At 38.4% G+C, this 8,395-nt stretch overlaps 1 long non-coding RNA gene across 1 annotated transcript in view; it reads left to right on the top strand.

Moving 5' to 3' along the window:
- The window catches only part of LOC125087865 (uncharacterized), a 108,822-nt gene extending 100,708 nt beyond the window's left edge, over positions 1–8,114 (top strand). Inside the window, exon 5 of the long non-coding RNA XR_007123528.1 lies at positions 7,961–8,114. This is a non-coding gene — a long non-coding RNA (uncharacterized LOC125087865). The remainder of the gene's footprint in view (positions 1–7,960) is intronic.
- The last annotated feature ends 281 nt before the right edge of the window (positions 8,115–8,395 follow it).

The following is an 8,395-nucleotide window of genomic DNA, read 5'->3' on the forward strand; positions in this document are numbered from 1 at the left end:
CCCGACGTGGGACTCGATCCCAGGACCCTGAGATCATGACCTGAGCCGAAGGCAGCGGCTTAACCCACTGAGCCACCCAGGCGCCCCTCCCCATTTTTTTTTAAACATTTATTTATTTGCTTTTGAGAGATAGAGAGTATGTGCGGGGAGGGGAAGGGACAGCGGGAGAGGGGGAGAGAAACTCCAGGAGACTCTGTGCTAAGCATGGAGCACAATGTGGGGCTCAATTCCATGACCCTGAGATAACAACTTGAGCTGAACTAAGAGTCAAATGCCAACCAACTGAGCTACCCAGGTGCCTCCCCATGTCTCTTTTATATATATATATATGTATATATATGAATAAAATTTTCTTTTTCTCTCTGTTCTTTGATCTAGGTTTTTTTTTTTTTTTTTTGCTCATCTATTTTCCATTTTACTAATTTTTTTTAAAGATTTATTTATTTATTTATTTGACAGAAAGAGAGAGACACACAGCAAGAGAGGGAATACAGCAGAGGGAGTGGGAGAGGGAGAAGCAGGCTTCCCGTAGAGCAGGGAGCCCGATGCAGGATTCGATCCCAGGACTCTGGGATCATGACCTGAGCTGAAGGCAGACGCTTAATGACTGAGCCACCCAGGTGCCCCGATTTTACTAATTCTTTTAAAAGATTTAATTTATTTATTTTAGAGAAAGAGAGCATGAGCAAGGGAGGGGCGTAGAGAGAGCAAAAATCTTAAGGAGGCTCTGTAGTGAAGGCAGAGCCTGATACAGGCCGATTCCACAACCCTGAGAATGGCCTGAATTGAAATCAAGAATAGGACACCTAACTGACTGAGCCATCAAGGCGCCCCACTGTTTTACTAATCTTTAATTCTGCTCTATCTCATCAACTCTACATCCATCTATTAAATTGTATATTAATTGTTGCCTTTTCCCCCTCTACAATTACAGGAAAATTTGGTTCATTTTTCATGTATTTCAGTTCTCCAGTGAATTCTTTTTTTTTTTTTTTTAAGATTTTATTTATTTATTTGACAGACAGAGATCACAAGTAGGCAGAGAGGCAGGCAGAGAGAGAGGAAGGGAAGCAGGCTCCCCGCCGAGCAGAGAGCCCGATGCGGGACTCGATCCCAGGACCCTGAGATCATGACCTGAGCCGAAGGCAGCGGCTTAACCCACTGAGCCACCCAGGCGCCCCCAGTGAATTCTTTATCTTACTATTTTTTGAACATTATTAATCATAGTAATTATAAAGCAAAAATCCTCACAACCCAGAAATCTGGATCATCAAAATGCCTGTAAAATATATACATGATACAGGCATTTATATATATACACACATACTTTTTTTCTCTCCTTAACAAATGGTCATTTGTTTTTTTAATTGGCATTCTTGGTGATTTGGGATTAAATGCTGGACATTTTACATTAAAGAGTATAGAGACTCTAGATTAATTTCCCCCAAGTAGATTTGATTTTCTAGTAGCAGAAAAATTGATCTAGGAAGATCACCTTTATCCAGTCAGGTATGAGACTATTCAAGTCTTTGTTTCAGGTTTTGTAAAGACTCTTTCTTAGCGCCTTCATTTACAGGGCATGGCCCTCCAGCGTTTGAAGGAACACTTACAGTGCCTCCAGGGTTCCTCCTCCTCCCTTGGCGGCTCCTGAGCTCTTTATTCTGGTCTCCTAAATCCTATATGATCTGGCTCTGCTTACCCCTCTACCGTGTCTTACACCGTTCTCCCTCGTTGCGCCTTTAGCTCTCACCTAACCATTCTTTCTTTGTTGTTGCTTAAGCCTGCAAGCTTGTGTGCCTTAGATTTGTTGTAAAAACTCTGTTCTGCCCAGCATGCCTTTCCTCAAGCTTGCCTGCTTCCCACTCACTCAGGTTCCAGGTTAAATGTCACATGGGCAGAGCACTCCCACCCCTCAGCATTTTCTCTCTCATCAAACTTTTTACTTTCTTCAGGGCATTCAAAATCATGTGATTTTTTTTTTTCCTGGTTGTTATTTTTGTACTTTTCTGTATCTTCACTGAAGTAGAAGGTAAACTCCACAAAAACAGGGAGTCTTTATTGTTTTCCTGCTTTATTCCCAGCATCTAAAACTGTCCTATCTGATACAGTAGCTACTTGTCACATATGGCTCTTGAGCACTTGAAATATGACTCGTCCAAATTTGAGATAGAAGGATAAAGTCCGTACCAGGTTTTGGAGACTTAATATACACAAAAATAATGTAAAATATGTGAATTGTTTTTATTTTGATATTGTTGAAATTATAAAATTTGGGATATATTAGGTTAAATAAAATGTATTATTGAAATTAATTTCACAGTTCTTTTTTCCACTACTTTTAATATGAGTACAAATTTTAAAATATGTATGTGGCACACATTTGTGAGGGGCGTTCATTTCTTTTTTTTTTTTTTTAAAGATTTTATTTATTTGACAGAGAAATCACAAGTAAGCAGAGAGGCAGGCAGAGAGAGAGGAGGAAGCAGGCTCCCTGCTGAGCAGAAAGCCCGATGCGGGGCTCGAACCCAGGACCTGGGATCATGACCTGAGCCGAAGGCAGCGGCTTAACCCACTGAGCCACCCAGGTGCCCCAGAGGGGCGTTCATTTCTATTTAACACAACTGACCTGTGATAATCACTGGCCTGGGAAGAGTCATCCTTTTTATTTAATCTTTTCCCTATCTTCCTTCTTCCTCCCTCCCTCCCTTCCTCTCTCTCTCTTTTTCTTTCAAGATTTATTTATTTATTTGAGAGAGAGAGTAAGAGAGAGAGAGAGAGATCGGGAGAGGGGCGGAAGGAGAGAGAGAGAGAATCTAAGGAGATTCCCCGCTGAGCTCAGAGCCCAATGCAGGGTTCAGTCTCACAACCCTGAGATCATGACTTGAGCGAAATCAAGAGTCAGACGCTTAACTGACTGAGCCACCCAGGCAGTCCTTTGGTATTTCCTTAATATCACAAACAGAAAAAATACAATAATTTCTTGTTGGTCCAAATTTCCAAAATAGTATTTAAAATGATGACTCTTGGGGCGCCTGGGTGGCTCAGTCATTAAGGGTCTGCCTTCGGCTCAGGTCATTTTACTGCCATGGAGCATATGACCAAATAGCCATTCAAATTAGTCTAAACCCAGATACCACTTTCTTATTAAAGAAATGAGAGCCCCACATCGAGCTCACTGCTTAGCGGGAAGCCTGCTTCTCCCACTTCCCCTGCTTGTGTTCTCTCTCTCACTGTCTCACTCTGTCAAAATAAATAAAATCTTTTTTAAAAAAATGATGACTATTGAGGATATAGGTTTGTTTTTACTACTTTTATTTATTTATTATTTTAAAGATTTATTTATTTATTTTTAGAGAGCGAGAGAGCATGAGCAGGGGGAGGGGCAGAGAGATAGAATCACAAGCAGACTCTGCTGAGCTTGAAGCCCAACTCAGAACTTTATACCATGACCCAGAGATCAGAATCTGAGCCGAAATCGAGTCAGATGCTTAACCAGGTTAGCCACCCAGGCACCCCTTTTTTTTTACTACTCTAAAAGGTCTTAGACTTCAGTGCTTTTATTTGGTGACTTGTTTACATTTTTTTCAGTTAACTATTTAATTTTTCTGTGTTTTTCCTATTTTAGAGTACTAACCCTTGCTTTTTCAGTGCAAACTTCTCTTGAAATTATCCCCTTTCTAAATGTTACCATTAACCTCCCATATGTTATTGAAAACAAAAACATCTGAAAGCAGAAGTGTTTGGGCTTTTGTATCTTAATAAGAACAACTAGGGATTAAGTGAAGGTGAAAATCTACAAAAGTGCTTGAAACTTTGGTATCTATTTTCGATGGCTAGAGGTCATTCGATCTTTTATTTTACTAAAACTTTGGGCTTTTGTGTTTTAGATAGTATACTAGTAGGCTAAGACCCCTAAAATATTTCTTGGTCAGGAAGGTGTAAGAACACCTTAAGAACAAGAGGAATGTTAAAAATGGAGGGAAAATTCTTAAAGAAGATACAGTGTAACAATAATTTTATTCCTCACAAGACCATTCCTTTTAGGATATGAACCTGTTTTTGTATTTTCTTTAGCTGAACATTTCTTCATTGGGTTTGATTCATTGAGTAGACATACACTGAAACGGTTACACTTGCAGACATCCACATGAATGGACAGATGCATATACATGAAAATTAAGGTATGTTTTTAGAAGGCAGCTTAAACACCTAACTGTTTAGGGAAAGGCAGTGGAACATATGAGCTGTGATTTTATTTTTTAAAGATTTTTCAGGAAATGGAAAATAATGGCAAATCACACCCATCAAGTTTCAGTAACTCAAAACACTTATTCTCAGTCTATAAGAGACTAAAACAAGACCTTTTATTCTTGGAATGACATTTAGTTGCTCTGGCCTTGTAAGAACAGCTAAACTTTTCCTTATTTTCTCTCTTTTTTTTTAAAAGATTTTATTTATTTATTTGACAGAGAGATCACAAGCAGGCAGAGAGAGAGGAGGAAGCAGGCTCCCCGCTGAGCAGAGAGTCTGATGTGGGGCTCGATCCCAGGACCCTGAGATCATGACCTGAGCCGAAGGCAGCGGCTTAACCCACTGAGCCACCCAGGCACCCCTCCTTATTTTCTCTTTAATGAGAAAGTGGTATCTGGGTTTAGACTAACTTGGTTTTGAATGGCTATTTGGTCATATGCTGCATGGCAGTAAAATGACTTTTTCTTCCTGGGGTAAGGATGAAATAATCACAAATCTTAAAATTCATTTGCTGGTTCATAGATAATTGCTACAATGGCCGCTAAATATTTCAAAGCTATAAATATTGTCCAAAGTATTTATTTATGGGAAATTCATGTAAGTAAAAATGGGGCTTGGAAATTAAGAAAATATTTTCCCGCTATTTTAAGATCCTAGTTTGTTTCACAAAATGAAATTAGGAAGATAAAAAAAATCAACAATATCTATTTGGAAACACTGTAGAATTTTAATCTTTTAAAAGAGGCCTAAATTTTGAGTAAGGCAGGAGTTGGGCCGGTTCTGATTTCAGTTGGGAATATACAGCTCAATTAGAAAAGGTCTCAAAGGAAGGTGTGAAATAATTGGAAGTTTGAAATAACAAATCAAGTCAAGGGGACTGTGCAAAAATTCAGTCTTTAGCAAGACCACAAATTATCAAGGTATCAAAATATCTGTTCAGGGCTTGAAAACTCTAAGATGAAAATAACTTGAAGGCAAAGCTTGTAGGAAGAAAATAGTTTGAAGCTTGGAAACTAATTGCCTCAAATCATGGGTTAGAAGGCTGGCTGACCAAACACATTCACTGGCCAACAGCTCTACTTTCCTAATGAGAAACAACACCTTCTCTTCTTAAGATTACTTCTGTATAAACTGTGTACATTAAACATGCATACCCATTGCTATTTTTATGTTAAATAGATAGATTTTTGTGTTTCTGCGCAAAGAAAAGGAACCTTAAGATCAGCCTGCTTAGTTTTAAGATTCTGAGAATTTTTAGAATTTACAGAGATGATTGAAGGGATTTTTTTTCATTTCATTTATTTATTTATTTATTTAGGTCATTGTTCTGAATTTTTCATGAGTAATCAGTCTCATTTCTGTGGTGTATGATGTCTTGCCATACAGGTAGGGGATAGTCTTCCTTCTTCATATTCTCTATCTAAAAAAATCTGTGAACCTTAATTTATAATTTATCCTCCACAGACGTTCTGAAGGGTTATCACAAAGGGAAGGCTCTCATGAAAAACTTCCTTCTCAACTGCCCAGTACACTGTCTGTGAGAATGTGCTCAGCTACCAATAACAGCATATCTCACTAAGAGTGCCTTCGTTCTTCCCATTTAATAAGAAGCTAGGCCTGATCCAGTGATTCAACAAATCACTAAAAACCCACACATGGTCTTTTTTCCTCTGTAAATTCTAAAAAATTCTCAGAATCTTCATTTTGCCTCTTGGTTGTAACATCACTTCTGAAGTTATAGGCGAAGGGAAAGAGGGCAAGTTGTTCAGCTCCATTTATTAGTTCATCATAGCTTTTCCCTAAATCCCCTTCCAATAGCCCCCTTATGTTTCCTTGAGCATGCCTGGTCACATGGCCACCCCAGCTGCATGGGAAGTAGTAAATTAAGAGTAACATTAAAGACCTGGCTTAGGCCAAAATGCCTGGCTTTGGGTACTTGCCATCCAGACCAAAATCAGGATGTGTTAGCAGGAAAGAAGGAGACAGTGAATAGCTGGCAGGAAATGTCCCCATACATGACACTTGAAATAAGTTTTGAGCCACTGTGGAGTATTTCTGAAAATGCTATGTGTTATGTGATGTTAATCCTACTACCTTGATAAAATGATATCTTAGGACTAAGTCATTGAAGCCTTAAGATGGATAAAGAAGAAAAATCTGCACAGTAGGATTTTAACTCTCAGGCCTTTTATTGTATTTAATTCCTTTAATATGTAGAAATTTTGTAAAAACTATCAGGCTTTATATGTACTATGGCCTTTCACAAGAGAAATACATTGAGAAAGGACTTATCATCTATCTCATCTTTCATAATATCCTTATTTCAAGCAAACCATTTTGATGTTCCTATGTTTATAAATAGTGATAAAGTGACATTGTTTCTTTTTTTTTTCTTTACAAATCATTGAAAGCCAAATAGGACTATACCTGGGGTGTCCGTACATAGAATCAGTCTTCCACAAATGTCACTAAGAAAAGTGATCTCAGCATCTTAGGGGATGCTTCTGTTTTCATAATCACTGCTCTTTTCCCACATTCTAATGATCAATTTTTCTCTGTGTTCTTGGTATTCACTGAATTTTTACTAATAAATCCCCAAATTCCAACTGATGATATAGCAGATATATAAGTCACTAAAAATGTGTTCTGTCTCACCCCACCATAAAGCAGTGTCTCTCCTGCTAAATGGGTCATAGAGGATAGATAGTCCAGATATTATTGAAATAATATAGTCATGGTCATAACCTACTATGTACTTAGTACTAGATCATGAGGCACAAAGATAAATACGTATTACAGTACCATGGAGAAGACGCATGGATAGATTCATGAATGAGGCAAGATGGCGGCACTCTGGAGGTGGTTATTCATTCTGGTTAGTTTGGTAAGAAAATGTTTCAGAGAGAGGACAAACTTGTATTGATTTTGAAAGATAAATAAAAGTGTGTTAGATAGACACAGAGTTGAGAAGGAAATTTGCAGGTGGAGGGGAGTATGAACATGAAGGTGTATTACATTGTAAAATTGGAGGATGTTAAGTACTGTGCAGTGGCTGAAACTCAGGCTACATAATAATGGTCATTATATTAATGCATTCTGACTTTATCCTGTAGGGTTTTCTCTAGAGTCTTAATAGGATCATATTTGTGTTAAACAAGAATGTTGTGAAGAGCAAGATATAGAAGAACCATGAGCGCCAGATATTTCAGTCACCTAAGAACGACACATTTAGGTTCAAGCTCTGAGCTAAGGCAATAACCTGATGATGGAGAAGAAGCGTGGTATAAGAAAGGAAATAGGAAATTAAAATTGACAGTTCTGAGGCTGATGGAATGGGGGTATGGAGGAATTCTTTCTCTTTTCTGGTTTCAGTGCCTAGAATCTTTTGATATTTTGCTGCCTAAATAATCATCTTATTTCCATGCTGTATTAGTGTGTGGGGGAATGAATTCATTAATTAGCCAATTATTTAAGAGAATTGGCTCCCATTTCACATCATGGTCATGGAGGCTACAATGTCCCACAAACTGCTGTCTGCAATCTGGAAAACCAGGGAAGCCAGTGGTTTAATTCAATTCAAGTTCAAAGGGCTAAGAACCAGAAAGCTGCTCATGTTGGTCTCAGAGTCTAAAGGCCCAAAAGTCAGAAACTCTGATATCTGAGAGCTCAAAAAAAAATCTTTCACCCTTCCTTTACTTCTTCTCTTCAGGTCCTCCATGAATGGGGATGGTGCCCACCCCACGCTGCTGAGGGTGAATCATCTTCACCTAGTCTGCTGAATCAAATGCTGATCTCTTCCAGAAACACCCTCCCAGATACTCCATGAAGTAATGCTTTAGTAGCTATCTGGGTATCCCTTATCCCAGCCAAGTTGACCCATAAAATTAACTATCACACATGCTTTTTTTTTTTTAGTGAAAGTTACACTTTTTTTGGAATGTCCTCAAGTATGTATCCTGACATGTTAAACCTGCAAATAGATTTTAAGGATGGATCCATTGTCACTGTCTCCATGACACTTTACTGCTACCACTTGGAATTACCTTCTCCTTTCTACATTCCAGAGAGATTTCTTGAGTTTTTATAGTAAGATTTATCATCATTCTCCTGTGTGTTTTAGGTATTTCCCGTCCCTGCAACAAAA

The sequence above is a fragment of the Lutra lutra genome, chromosome 16 (assembly GCF_902655055.1).
Source record: "Lutra lutra chromosome 16, mLutLut1.2, whole genome shotgun sequence".
Lineage (NCBI taxonomy): Eukaryota > Metazoa > Chordata > Mammalia > Carnivora > Mustelidae > Lutra > Lutra lutra.